Here is a 15,622-nt window from a genome sequence, read left to right as displayed (position 1 = left end):
AAGATCTGTAATAAAGAGTGTTGTGAATGACTCCATTTACTCCATACATATTTCAAAAAAAGTAATTAATATTTCAAACATGTTTCTTAATACTACATCCTTGATGAATACATGAATCTGAAATAAAAAGTGCAGAGAATATGATTCCCAAGGAAAAGAGATCATTGAAAGTCTTTGTTTCAGCCAAACACTTTGAGCCAGAGTTAAATATATGGGATTTTTTCACTTTTTACTTAAAAACAGTGGCCACAAAAAGTGGCAATTCTAACTAATAGCTAATATGTTGTTACTTTGCACTTTTCTGCAAATATTTATTTCAATGCAATTTTTGTTGCTAAAGCCCAGAATGTATTGTTTTTAGTTGTGTGATTTTATCATATTCATGTTTTATCATTTTGGAATATATATATATTTATTCACATTCCAATGTCTGAATATTCTTATTGTTATTATCTTATCTATATATCAGTGGCACTAAATGATCTTGAAATGACAATAATATTTTTACAATATATAAAGAATAACATTTATCTTGACAGGCCTGTCGAGCGTTCAGGGTTTTTATACAGATTAACAGCCTCTACCAACATTTTACCAACAACACAGTACCTAAAAAAACTAGAAATAGAGTCCTGTCAGCTGTTTTTAAAGCTAATAAACCATGCTACACTAAAGAGCTATATACTATGAATTGCTATGCTAAGCGATTGAGAGATTAGTGAAATGAAATGCTACACTGATTTACATTTCCCATCCTCAGCAGCTTACCTACAATGCATGCAATCCAGAGCTTTAAGCTTGAATTGTTAAGTGGTGTTATCATATTTATTGATCATTTTTAAAATGTCAATAAACACCACATGTAAACATATGATACAATATGATTCCTTTTCCTTTTTCGGTGAGTCCCTGGCAGAGAGACGGCTGCAAAACGGACAACATCATTCAATCGTGCTTCTTTCTCTGCCGTTGTAACATGTTTATCGGTTTCACCCACTCCCATTCACACATGTGCCATTCGCTGACCCACCTAAAAACACCATCCATAATCAATCGTGCCCTTTAGACAGGCCTCCGTGTCTGCGGGGTGTTTCGGTCGGGGAGGGCAAACACAACAGAAACGCAGTGAATGCCACCCAGTGAATGAATTATTCACCTTTACAGGCTGTCTCACTGTACTTCACCCTTAGTAGGATGCACCCTTCTCTCTGACTCCCACGTGGTCGATCTTCTGTATGCACTTTGCTTTTTTTGCCTTTCCACATTTAGACACATGTTGGCTAACTCAGGCCCTATATGCTTATTTCCTAGTAACTGAACACTTAAGGAGAACTGAACGTCAAAAAAAATGTGGCAAACAAAAGCCTGGGGATTCTCGTACAGTCAAAGTTACGCTCAAAGAGTAACTAAAACTGTGTAAATAACTTATGGTCATGAAACCAGGTCAGCAGCTTGCAGAGAAAGGCTTCGAATTTCAGCGAATCCGTTGACACAAATCTCTACTCAAACAGGCTGTATCACATACCTACTCTATCACCTTAAGAATCTTTTGAGTGTCTAGAAAAGTAGTGTGTCAAGATTTTTCTGCTTTGGTATGCTGTCTGATGTTAACTTCAGCATAGGGAGGTGTTTATGTTCTCTGCGCTTTGTTTGTTGCGGTGTTCTTTCATAAAATGCCGGAGGGCGTGCAAACAAAGTATTCTGTAACAAAGTCAACGAGTGTTACCAGCCAAACGCAACAAAACAAAATCTCAAATTCATGGACACGCTTTATCACCTTTATACAATCCCTGTGAAAAAGGGTCAGGTATTAATATATCAGGATGAAAAAAAGGTTATAAAGGTTTAATAGCCTGTAAACAATTAATTTCGAGCATTTAAATTGTCCTGGAAAGGAGTTTGGTTATTTTGGCGGCAGAGGATGTGGGCAAAAACTCTGTCAATGTATTTGGGCGGAGAAAACTTGGGTCTGTGACAACCTGTGTCCTTGTTCTGGTCTATTTAAATAAAGATTAAGCATGGCATCTAACTTAAGTCTTTGATATTTGATAACTGCTAAGATATAAAACTATTTGAATAGGGGCAGTGTGAAATGCCAAGTGCAAAAAAACAACAACATAAAGTTGAACCTGTGCACTATATTTCCCATTTTTGTTAAATAGCAAGTGGGACAAACTTAGGGCGATAATGGGGGAATTGTATGCAGGCGATTTGATTTGAGCTCTGGATGGGGAAATAAGGTTTCTGTTTCATCACAACCTTAATCCACAGACTATAATGGGGCATTGTGATAATGAGCCCTGGGCTTAGGGCTTGTATACACTCCGAGCGCTACAGCACCAATTTCAACCATGAGGGCCACACACACACACAGCACTACAAGGGACCCTGAATGCGTGTTTAACCAATATACCCAACTAGTACTCTAGTAGTACTGTAACGGGTTAGCGCCTGTGGCTCAGGAGGCAGAGCGGGTTGTCCTTTAATTGCACCGTTGACCAAAAAGGATTAGCTTTTAAATCAGAATTACCGTTGTATACCTCCGCCAACCATGTCATGTTGCAGTTTACATGTCCTTCCAATGTCATCACTTTATCATGTGCATGAAATTATAATAATTAGCATTTCGACTCTTGAGTTACTGCCAAAAAGTACGTTTCGTGAAGTCACAGCGACCTTTGACCTTTTATTTTGCCAAATCACTTAATCGTCTAATCAGTTCATCCTTGAGAAATAAATAAAATCCCTTAAGGTGTTCCTGAGATATGGCGTTTAGGAGAATGGACCGGACGGACAGACTATCTTATTATCTCTTACATTAAGGAAGTCACTGTCAACTAGTAAGTAAGTAAGTAAAAACGGCATTGTATGTTGTCAACCATCTGGTGATATTCTATATTTTTCATATTTTCAACAAATCCGATTTAAAAGACCCCGACACTGATTGTATGTCTACTAAGTATTGTCTAAAACCCTATATATCTTCTTCCACTGTGCCATAGAGCTCCACTGTTGTCCAGAAACTATTAAAAACACAATCAATGAGCCACGCTGTTGCACTGAGCTGAAACTAACAACTATCTGCTGATCATTTACTCAACTGATCGATAAATAATTCTGTCAATACAATGTCAGAAAACTGTGAAAAAAAAAGGTGATGACCTCAAATGTCCAACAGTTCAAAACAAAAAGATATTCTGTTTAGAATAACGTAAAGAAACTGAAACTGCAGTCTGTTTTGGCCTTTCCCTTGAAAAATGACTGAAACTCTATATGTTATCAAAAGAGTTGCAGATTAATCACCGTTGTCAAACTCCCCTGTCGGTAAAACCTTCTGAGCATGCCAAAAAACATGGGTGTGTCAGATTGTCAGATTGTGAAAAGCTGGGTCATGCATTTATTTGCAGTAAACTAGATTACTGTAACGCACTTCTTTTGTTGGACTGACATAGCAGGTGTTAAATAAACCTTCTCCCTCTTATTGAACAGGGGCGGAACACGTCATTTCTATATTTTAATTTCTTTTAACAACAGTAAAACAAAGAATTGATTTGAAAACACTTCTTGTTGTTTCTAAATCTATGAGCTCCTCCCCATATGGTCAGATCCCGCCTTATAACAACAAATAAAGTTCTTATCACTGTGCCTCAATTAAATTCTAAATCAGCGCATGTTGCCGTTGGTTCTTTATGGTCCTACTCTCTGGAATTCTCTACCGTGTGAACTAAGGTCTGCTGCAACAGTGTCTTCTTTTAATAGCAGACTAAAGACATGCCTTTTTCTAAAGCCTTTAGTTAAAAGTATGTGGTTAACAGGCAAGACTTATTTTAGAAAATCAGTATTTTTACTATTTCCTTTTAATAAAAAGAACAAGGAAAAGAAAATAGCTTTTATTGTATTCCCATTTATATTGTAATGCAGTCTTATCTTAAGTGTTTTTTTTTTCATGAACTATCCTTTAAAGATGCCGCAATTTCATAATACCGCGCTCTTGACAAGCTCACTGCAAGGGAGGTCAAACAACCACCACGTCTTTTATGTTCCACATTTTTCCTCCCTTTAGATTCTTTGCAACGGCAGGGCCGCATATTCACACAATGCTAAAAGTCAGCAGCGTGACAAGGCGCTGAGTGTTTAATCTATAACTCAGCGCTGCACTTTTATTTTTTTTATTTTTACTTCTGCTGATATTCCGTACCATAACAAACGGCCACAACCAAAGTGTCTCAGCTGGGAAACAAAAAAGCTGTGCCTCGTTGCCCATTATGTTCTTCTTTTGACAATAAAAAAGTATTTTATTTGTTTTAATTTCTGTCATTTAAAAAACAACAATATAGGTAATAATAGCCTAACAAGTAAGCATATTTATATAACCCTAAAATAAGGATAAATTATTTAATAAGCAATAATACCACAAATCGCGCCGTCGAGCCAATCATTATCACCGCAGGGGGGAATTATTTTCTTGAAGGTGCAGTGTACCGGATTTGGCAATACCTAGCGGCAAGGTTGCAGATTGCAACCGACTGAAACTTCTCCCACGTGCAAAGTGTGTAGGAGATCTACGGTGGCCGACAAAACGTGAAAGCGCGAAAGGCCCTCTCTAGAGCCAGTGTTTGGTTTGTCCATTCTGGGCTACTGTAGAAACATGGCGCCCGGCTCCGTGAAGAGGACTATGTCCTGTGTCAACATCCACTATGTGGATAAAAACGGCTCAGTCTAAGCCAACGGAAACACAAAGATTGGTATTTCAGGTGATTATACACTAAGTAAAACATGGTTATCAATATTATCTTCCATATATAAATGCTACACACTGTTCCTTTAAGCCATCTGACGCCTTACTGTAAGTAAAACATGTACTTATCTTGATCGCAAATAAACACATTTTCACGAGGACTTATACTGGTAATGTTGAATGTTTGCAAGCTGCCGGTATAATAACATCAAACAATGAGTCCTGGGAAAAGCACCACTTCGAGCCATAATCACACGTCTGTAATCCGGCCTGAGCCACCGGAAGCCCGGTCTCCTGTGGGAAAACGTTCCATGTGCAGAAAATCTTGTGACTCACTTTAATGTGCTATTAGGTGAAGGCCAGCTAGTGCAGGGATTAAGGGCAGACCTCTGAACGTAAGCACCATATTGACGGCTGTATCACATACCTACTCTATCACTTTTTTTCTGCTGCAAAAAGATGCTGATCATCAACGAGGTAAACCACCAAAAAACCTGATCGCAAACTGTATACAAAGTATTACAAGAACACCATACAGCCTACAAATTCTGATCGCTATGAGTAAATTGGTATTCAAATGAGCAAGGAGAGGAAAGAATGCAAACATGGCAGCAATACAAGACAGGCTGGTTTGTCCCCCTTCTGAGTAAAATAGGTCATGTTCTTGTAAAGGCTCAAGAGAGAAAGCACTCACTGGACAGGTTCCAAATATTCACAGATAAGCCAAACTGCGGACAGTGCTGCCAGTCCACCTTTAAAGAGGTCGGCTTGAGATCCAAATGTGTGTTTTGGGATCAGAAAGAAGACATCTATCTTAAGTGGTTTCCAGTCACGGCTTGGAGTTGACTCGAAAACCTCTGATGTAACCTTGGGTTTTAGAGAGCTGAAACCAAAGAGGCATCTTGTAGAAACCAACGTGGTTGTTACTTAGAGAGACCGCAATTTAAGCGTGTCTCCGTTCCCACAACTTCCTCCTTTAACATGCTTATTAGTGTTGCTACCCAGAATGTTTTTATCTCATTTCTTTCCCAGAACTTTTACATGACTATAAGAAAAAAAAAAAAAAGACAGGATATTTTACCCAGATAATGACATGTATTACAACTGTTATAAACAAATAATAGCCCATTTGAATGCAATCTCATTTAACAATTTGTGAAGTGAAGAATCACACAATGTTTGCCTCTAAATGGTTAAAATTGAATCTTCCATCTGCAAGTAATATCTCTTATTTAAAAGCTGATTTAGCTGCTACTTATAAGCAGCATCTACAATCTAGGATCCCATCGGCTATCTGCATAAAGATGGAGCTGAGATATGACTTCTACTACCGGTTTGTTTTAGCCTCTGCAGGTAACAACCATTATTTCTGGGGTTTCCAATGTAGCCAGCAGACATCCGGGCCAAGATTTCCTCTTCCGTGGGCTGTGTTTACGGTCCAATAAGCATCTTGGCACCGGAGAATGGAAGATGGAGTTTAGAGATGACGTCTACTACCGGTTTGTTTCATGTTTCAATGCGGATTTAAAAAAAAAAAAAGGCTAATAAAAGACTAAGTTGTTGTCACATGAAAGCCGCTTGGTTTCGAGGCTGCATTTCAGCCAATGCCAACTGATACTTGCATTCAACCAAAGCGAGCTAAAATGTGAATGGTCAATACCAGTTACATTACATTACATTACAGTCATTTAGCAGACGCTTTTCTCCAAAGCGACTTACAGTCAGTAGTATATTACATATCATTCACCCATTCACACACTGATGACAGGCTACCATCAAGGTGCCACCATCAGACTCTAACTAACATTCATCATCCAGTCCACACCGATGGCAAGCCTTCAGGAGCAACTTGGGGTTAAGTGTCTTGCCCAAGGACACATCGACTGCCGAAGCCGGGTATCGAACCACCGACCCTCTGAGTGGAGAACTACCTTACTCTCCACTACGCCACAGCCGCCCAGTTAACTACAATTTGACTACAAACAGAAACCCAAATCTTGCCTACAGACTCTGCATTCACATGCAGATAACTGTTCGTAGATCTGCCTGGTGTTGTCAGATTGGGCTGGTTTCCGCCCAATTGGTCTACTTTTGATTAAGTTGGGTTGGGAAAAAAAACAGGGTTGGGCTGTCAGATGAAATTTGGGCTACTATTGTCAACATTTGGTAGAATATTTTTCCTAAATATTGTTAAAAGAGTTTTATTTATTTGATAAATGACTCATTTCATTTGGAAAATATTTAATTGATGTGAGTTGACGTCGCTTGGGATAACAGAGGAACTATTTATCTTGACGTCATTGTCACTGACATTAGAATTGTGTCTGGGTCGCGATAGCATATTTATCTCACAGTTTATCTTTTGTTATTTGATGCAGATATGAAGTTTCGTATGCTCATGATCTGGTTTCTATTGTAATAGTTGTATGTGATTCCTGGCAAGGTTTTGATTTGGGCTGGTTTTTATTGAATTGTGTAGATTTTAGGTTGTGATTGAGGCTGGAAATGTTATCTGGCAACACTGGACCTGCCTCAATCCGACCTAAGACTATTAAGACAAGATAAGTCCTAGTAGTTTGCTAAAAGTAAGTGGTAGATGTTTGGAATGTCCAGCTTCTGCCACTTGAAGTGGTAGTAGAACAAATTAACAATTGACAAGACCTACTGAAGAAAACACATCAGACTGGCAGAGGGTTAAGGAAAAACAGCTCTACCCAGGATTACCCTGCTCCTGAGAACTGATTAATAGCCTCTAACCTGAAGCTGGTGAGCTGTGGGTCAGTGTGCAGCCGGGGCAGTCATTTGGTGTTATTTCAGACAAATGACTAGGCTGTCTCTGACGGACCGCGAGCTGCAGCTTCACGGACAGTGTGGTTCAGTGCAGAATTCAGCAGACCGGAAGCACATTGTGCGTAGTTACATTTATTTTACTGCAAGGACAGCTGTAGCATATTTACTGGCTTGTATGTACAGTACGTTTAAGCAGGTTTTCGATGGTTGGAGTCTGAATCAAACAATGGCGAGAAAACAATGAATTGACGGTGATCATTTGATCCCTAGAAACCATACCTTCAAGCTCCTCAACCTACACCCTCTGCAAATACAATGCAAATATGTTGCTGTTCGCACAGTGATCAGCGTGGTGGGAAAGACTGGCTGATGCAGACCAGGAAACGCAGGCTGCCTTCATGCAGACAGGGATAGAAGAAATGTTTAAGTCTGCAGGACTTACATTGTTTGTTTCTACCTCTGCAGTAAAAGCACATTTCAGCCAATTCATTCTCTCGCAGGAGATCATTGCTACTCAGGGAGTGATTGCACACTTGCATGGAAATGGGCCACCATAAACAAAATGATGATTCGTATCATATCTGCCCACATGGCAGAGAGGAAGAAAGGGAGTAATTTATGAGGCCGGGGACATTTAGCCACACACAAGCCATTGTGAGCGACAGGGAAAACAAGACTCATTTCATGGGAAGTAATGAAAGCCATTGAACAATGTTTCAATTCAGGGAGGTCAAACTTAATGGAGTGACCAGATGTGAAACAGGAGCAGGTGGGTGAATAGGCTTTCCACAATAATAATTAAAACCAATGGAGAATGTCTTGGCCCCTTTAAGAAAACAATTTCATGTCTTTCGACAGAATCATATTAAGTTGAAACAATGTCATCTATGGATTCTGAATTATGACTTCTCTTTTAAAAAGAAAAATGTCATAGTTTTGACATCATTGGTACTGTTAATAATAATACTTTGCTCACTTTGGTGGACTGCTGAACAGGAACATATTGACATTGCTTAAAGGACAAACGAGAGGTCAGAATTTAAAACAAATCCCCAAGGTGAACCAAACAGAAAAATGTAGCCAAGCAAGTACTGCAGGCTAGCGAGCTAATCTCACGGCGTGTTTTTTGCCTAGTTACCATTTTATTTTTTGTATAATCACAAAGTTTTCATTTTCAAAGATGTTACAATGGGTACATTTCAGTTGGAATTGAATTATTACACTTAATGTCTTTTTATGACAGAAATTCTAGACAAAGCTGGTTGAAGTCTTTAGCTAGGCGACGGACCTGCAAATAAAGAATTATCTTTGATAATGTAATCATTTCTATTGAGAGAATCCTTGAATGTGGATTTCATGAAGTCCTGGCGTTATCTTTAACAAAAACATATTTTTGGTGGGTGGCTTGCTTCCTAATTAAGCTACTTTATTGCGATACAAGAAGACAAGCTAGCAAGGCTGTCGAACAGTAGCCAACTGAAACCTTTAGCTTATCTTGATCTTTCCCCTGACTCTCACGTTGTAGGTCAATTCGGTTCCTTGAGAGTCTCCAGTTTACGGGACACTCTTGACGGGTCACTACAACCCTGCAAGGGTCACGTTACCAACCGGGGTACTCAAGCCAGCAGCACCGTTAGCGACCTAATCTGCTAGCATGTTTATTGACCGCTGACGCTATATGCTAACTTACTATTATTCTTAATATATTATATATATGAGTGAATGACAAATAGTGTTAAAGTGCTTTGAGTGGTCGGAAGACTCGAACAACACTAGACTAGTAAAAGTACCATTTTACATTTACCATTACACAAGCTAGCAAGTCCAAGGCCGCCATAAAGTAGCCAACTGACCCATTTCCTCGAAACTCTCCCTGGTTATCAGACCACCTGCTGGTTCAACTTTGACCTGCCTCACTTACTGTAGTTGTTCGCACAGCAAGTAGGCATTATTACTGAGAGTTTGGGTGCACTCACTTCCAGGTCTTACTTCTAAATCAAGAGGTATAGATTATCTGCGTGATCCTCTGAACTCATCTGATCTCTCTCTCTCATTCTTCTAACTTGGATGTAGCCATGTTGCTGTGTTCCTGGTTGTCAGTAATCATGTTGGTGAGTACAATGTGATCCTAACCCGTAGAAAATGATGGCCCAATTAACCCTAAACTAAAACTAAACTAACCCTGTATGTAATCATTTTGTCCATGTAAATAATTATTTATGTGTAAATGCCAGTTGGTAGGTACACCTACCCAAAACGAATGCAGTCTGATCCAACAGTCTAAACTTTATAACCTTTCATCATTCTTTCAATAATTAGTCAATGCATTCTCGTTACTTATTACTATGGTCTCAAGTGCTAGTGTATAGGACAATTTTTTTTTGTACAGATATTGTCTCTCTAAGTGTAAATGCCACAAACTTTGAAATTCTGATTAAAAACCAGAATCCAGACTACCCTGTTACTACTCAGTTACCCAAGCATTATCTACAACACATAGAGCTTCTGTCACGGAGGTGTTAAAGGCATGTGAAGCAGTCAGTGGGCCGTGTAATGCAACCTGCTATCCGTGTTGAGCTGGATGAGAGAGAATGACGGAATGATGGACAATGTGTCACAGTTCTTCCTCCATACTGTCAGTAGCTCCATACTCCCTGTCACTCTGTCTCACTCACCTAATTGGCTCACTCTGTTCACCTGCCTGTCACTCTCTCTCAGTTCACTCCGGCCACTCCCAGTTCCACTTCCAGCTCTCAGCCCAGCCCCCACTCTCTCACCACACTCTCCCTCACTCACCTAATCAGCCTCATGCAGTGCACCTGTCTGCCACACCCACCTCATCAGCACAATCCCTCTCACCTGCTCACTCTGCTGCACCTACACCCTGCAGTATTTAAACCCCAGTCAGTCACTCTCTGCCAGATCGTTGGTTGCATTTATGTCAGACCTTCCAGCAATTTCCCGTGGACTGATTTCCCGTTGCCGACCCTGCCTGTCTGGACTTCCCTGCCTTTCCTGTGCCCCGGTCAATGATTCAGCCTTCTGTCCCCGACCACCGGATTCCCCTACCTTGCCTTTGCCTCGGTTAGCCACCTTAGCCTTCTGTCCCCGACCGCGAGTTTAGCCTCCGCTTCCTCTGGTTTCCGTCTGCCTGATCCCCTGCCTGTTTCCTAATGTGAGTCTGACCCTGCCCGTCTGTCTGCTGTGTGCTGAACTTTAAATAAAGCTCCAGAACTTTATCTGTCTCCTGCTTTTGGGTCCACACCACATCCGTGACACAATGAGCAAAAAAAATAGAAACATCATGAGCTAGATCAGTTAAGTGTTGCAAATTGTTGCCTTGTTTACTCCCTATTTCAGATAGTCATTTCCTTTCTACTTCCTTTCCGAGACCTGAAGTTGTGCCTGTTTTTGATCGACTTCCGAGCTCAAACACCCAAAATAGAATTGAAGATAAGCTTCACTAACCCACTTGTCTCAGAAGCAGTGGAAGCATTTGAATGCATGGGAGCAATAAAAAAAAAATCTTTATTAAATCAAATCAGATTGAAAATGAAAAAGTTTTCTGAGGCAACACTAGAACCATTTCAAAGGCCATCTCTTACTAGATTCCTCTGCCGTATTTCTGACGACATCATCAGAACAACAAACCTTGTCTATAAAGGACATCTGCGTTGATTTGCTTTAATGCTCGTGCATTATATTTCTGTAATCCTTGGAAGTAGCACATCAACATGGAAATGGAAACATAAAAAAAGACCCTTGCCAACCTCCCTCCACCCTTTCCCCAACTCAAACTCGCCTGCATGTGGCATTCCAGTTGCTAAACTGCAGTTTGCTAAACGAAGCGAGGTGGCGGTTTGAGAGGCACAAAGACTCCTTTGTCCTCAATGGGCAAGAAGTTCTTTTTTTCTTTTTCCTTTTTTTTTTTTTTTTTTTGGAGAAAAAACAATTTCTGGTGGTTGTAATGTTCAGTGGAAACAAGCAAGGCGAGGCTGCTCTGCTGGGAAATAATGATAGGAGGGACACGCTCCCACCTGTAGTCAACATCCTGTACAGTAGGTGAGGATGACAGGTACATGTGGTTGCATGTACGATATGTCTGCCAAATGGGTTTGGAGGTATTAACTATTAAGTCAATGACTGCACCCACATTTCTAACGTGTTCTTAAAGGCGAACGCCACCAAAATTAAGAATTATGTTAATGTTTATGTTAAATATGTTATTCCCATGGCCTCGGAAAGTTCGGTCAATATCTGAGAACACGAGTTACTCTCTCTACAAGCCTGAAACCAGAGCATTTTAACACGGGCGGGAGTGTTTTTTCTGTGCAATTTATTCATACGTCCATGTTTTTGTCAAAAGTGCGAAAACACGTTTTTTAATTTTTGTTTTGTTTGTCATGTGTTTGTGGTGTTTCAAATGGGCTAAAACTGAATGTCCTTGTGCATCCCTATGTATGTACTTAAACGCGAATACCACACTGAAAAAGCAGTGTAATTTATTTTTGGTACAAACTTTTGCACTCATTTTCATAATCAATGAGCTTTTAGCAACTAGTGTTTAAAAGACATGGATACATTGTTAAATGTGTCTCAATATCTATAACTTCGACTTCCTGGATCGTATTTCATTGTCTGAACAAACATGCCTCTTGTATTTTTTTTTACATTTTTTATTGCAGTGCTTTTTTTGCTCGGAACGCCATTGTGGCCACCATGGAAACGCTTTCTTATGCATGGGCTGAAGTCTGTGTTTAATTCAATTCAAGGACAAACCAGAGATGAGCCCACACAAACATTTTTGAACACAAATGGCTCTTGATACACAGAAGCAAAGTTCCACTCCCCCTTTGTCAAGACAGCGTTCCACTAGCCTCGGCCAGAAAATTCATTTTCTCATAGCAAGGGTTTCACTTATCAGATCTTTCTAAAAAGCAGAAACATGACACGGGAGTTTTTCCGTCCACTACTGTACGGAGTAGTAGGCAGTAGATAATGAATATTTGTTAGCATTCGCTGTCTTAACGCCCCAGCAATGCTTCTGTCTGCTCGCCCCGGGAGAGACTGTCATGGTCTGATTTGATTATTCTGGAAAAGGAATGCTGCGAACGCCACAATGAAAAAAACATCCCATCTTATTTTCTGCTCCCCTGCGGAGCAGCCAGATACCAAAAAGCAGGCCGACTTTTCCATGAACAGTGGCTTTAGAAAGGGACGATTGTTCTTTCAAAGATTCAAAGCCAAAGCGAATCAACAGTCTATGTTTTTTTCTGCTTGTCTGCGTAACATGACACTAAGTAAGAGCTCTGTAATGCTACCAGCCCATTCTTGTTGAATCCATGACAACACCTGTAGTGACTCAATGTACATGAAGAATATATTTGAGATTCCTCAGCCAGGGGTCTGACTCATCATCGGTCTTAATAACTAAGCAGGGTTGTGTCTGGTCTGATTGATCAGTATCATTGTTTTATAAACCATTTTATAGCTTTTTTTTTTTACTTGAATGAATACATAAAAATGTATAACCCTAACCCTAAAATGATAAGGTTATTAGTCCCCTATATTTCCACAGTTTCTCCAACACAACACCACAGAAGGTTATTTCACTTATGAGGAAATGATGAAAGATGTATTCAAATATCAAATTTTTGATTTCAGGTCCAAATATTGACATAGTTGGGTATTGATTCCTTTATGACAGATTAATTGTCCTCCCATGTGTTATCTTCATTTATAATACCTAATTCTAATTCCTCTATTTTCCAATATTTTGGGAGATGACTTTTAAAAATATTTTAGGGACATGGTTTTTTGTTTGGAAAGTGTTTTTCTGAAACAATAATAAGTTGTCATCTATTTTATTTGGGTTTTCACCGACCGTCTCTCTTTCTTTATGATTTGTAATAAAGTGTCTTATTTGGAGGTATCTATACAGGTGATTTGATGGAGGAGTAAATCGTTCTTTAAGTTGGGAAAGGGATTTGTGTTGTGTCCTGTATGGATTTTACTGCTTTTGCCACAAAATATGTCCAGGAGTTCCTGTGAAAAATGTAGTCACCAAAATTACACGTAAATAAAAAATGTAAGGATGTGTCAAACCAACTTTAGCAGTAGGGCGTGTCAAAGTTGACTGTAGATTTTTACGAGGTTAGTCAGCCCATGGAAGTGAAAACAGAAGTGAGCGTTCAATTTCAATGGAAACCTGTTTGCATCCAGCCGCAGTCTCGTTGGAGTAATAACAGACATTTGCTTATATCTCATATAAGCTGTAGACTTAACAACCTGACTGATCACTTATGTGTTTACATTACAGATTCAGCTGTAAAGCCAATAATGTGGCAGTTAAAACAATTAACAAAATAACTACTGGAAAACCAAAAGTAAGGCTCATGTTTCCTTTGTTTTCCAAAACTCTGTGGAAGTTGCATTTCATACTAAAAAAATAATGAATGACAGCAGGTTCCTCTGAGCCCCGGAGGGGATCTGCATGTATGCAAACTTCCACATATCAAACCTCACCATCACCTTGTGAGTGGCGAAACAAACATTTGGTTGGAATGCAGTTACAGAAAACAAAGCCTACATACTTTACAGTGTATGTGTCCTGGCATGATTGGGTGACAAAAGTGGTGATGAAAAGACATGTGTTGCCTAATAGGGGATGACACCGGTTCCAAACATGTGAGTAGGCCTGGCATAAACTTTGCCATACATCAGTGTCAGTTTGTTCAGCACCATCACCAAACTCTTTGGTACATTGTTAATTAAGCTGTTGAAACATTCCCCCAAAATATTTTGAAACTGACCAATGGGGGGCACCGGTGTTGCCAATATAGGGCGTGGCCCGGCCCAAAATGAACCCCCTGGAATTGCCGCTTGGGGCTACATTTAAAAAATATATTTTTACATTAAAAGTAAAATCACAAATCTGCTGCTATGTTGATCTGACACTATTGTCTGGCAAGTAGAAAAAGAGATCTACACTATACTTTGTCTGTTTTGCTACTGTATCTTGAGGAATGATGCTGGTTTTCCTGAGAAAAATACTTCAGAACGTGCAGAGGTGACATCTGTTCTCGCTACATTGACGCCCGATGTGTGACCAGAGCTCCTCAGTAGCGACGCTGTGTCTCTGACCTTTGTCCCCTTTTCTTCTGGTTGGCTGCAATGCTGGAAATTCAGGAATGTGTCTTCTTTGCATACCTTAGCCCACGCGCTGCCAGTATACTTCACCCTACTGCCAATCATTTTCAAAAGCATACCATTGTGTTTTTGGGGGGAATTCTAAAACGTGTTTTGCCACTGGTTTACTCTAGAGGAAATCCGCCTGCAGACTTTGGACTTGAAACAAATCCTGATTGAACATGCAAAAATCACCTGTTTGCTCCTTTAAGCCAATTGTAGAGAGAAAAAAAGGCTGCAGCCCCTACCACCCGCTACATTTGCACACACTTAGGTTGAAGAATGACTTGAGTTACAAAGAAAAAAAGAAAGAACTGTGAATATGCAACATCTTGTTAGCTTGTTAAATGTACAACTAAGAAATGTTAATGTGCAGCTCGAGGTCTAGGAAAATACTCCTAAGGTGAGCCGCAGCAAGGTTTGCTCAGCACTACTGAGTGTGTTTGCACGGTGTCGCTGACAGTGTTTGCTCCATATGGCCGTGGCCTGGCTCCAGGTGAACACGTTACACTGGAAACCAGAGACCCTTACATAACAGCCCACCGGCCACATTCTTTCTCTAGCTGCAGTATCTGAGAGGACTGGCTGCGACTGCACCAACCTCATTCCAAAGAAGGCATATCTAAATCCTCTTTTTCTCAGACAGGACAGTTATTAAAAGTGAAAGTTGGCACCAGTAGCAGCAGTGAGTTACCACAGTTATGATATGAAGTGATGTTTTATGTCAGGCTACGCCATGGATGGATTCTTTAACAAGCCGTGACAGCAACCCGGTATTGTTTTCACTGTGTGTGAGTCATTGTGGCAGAATGTTGTCCTGGAGACACCAACTGTGGCGGGAACTATACCCTAGGTTAGGTTTGGAGTACAATGGCCATTGCCATTGGCACGATGTGGTGTTGTGGC

General features: G+C 40.1%; 1 protein-coding gene across 1 annotated transcript in view; it reads right to left on the bottom strand.

Annotated features, from left to right (window-relative positions):
• The window catches only part of cdk19 (cyclin-dependent kinase 19), a 49,457-nt gene that overhangs the window by 27,133 nt on the left and 6,702 nt on the right, over positions 1–15,622 (bottom strand). The gene's annotated exons all lie outside the window — the stretch shown is intronic.

Source organism: Anoplopoma fimbria, chromosome 18, assembly GCF_027596085.1.
Source record: "Anoplopoma fimbria isolate UVic2021 breed Golden Eagle Sablefish chromosome 18, Afim_UVic_2022, whole genome shotgun sequence".
Classification (NCBI taxonomy): Eukaryota; Metazoa; Chordata; class Actinopteri; order Perciformes; family Anoplopomatidae; genus Anoplopoma; species Anoplopoma fimbria.
This window is presented reverse-complemented; position numbering and strand designations above follow the sequence as displayed.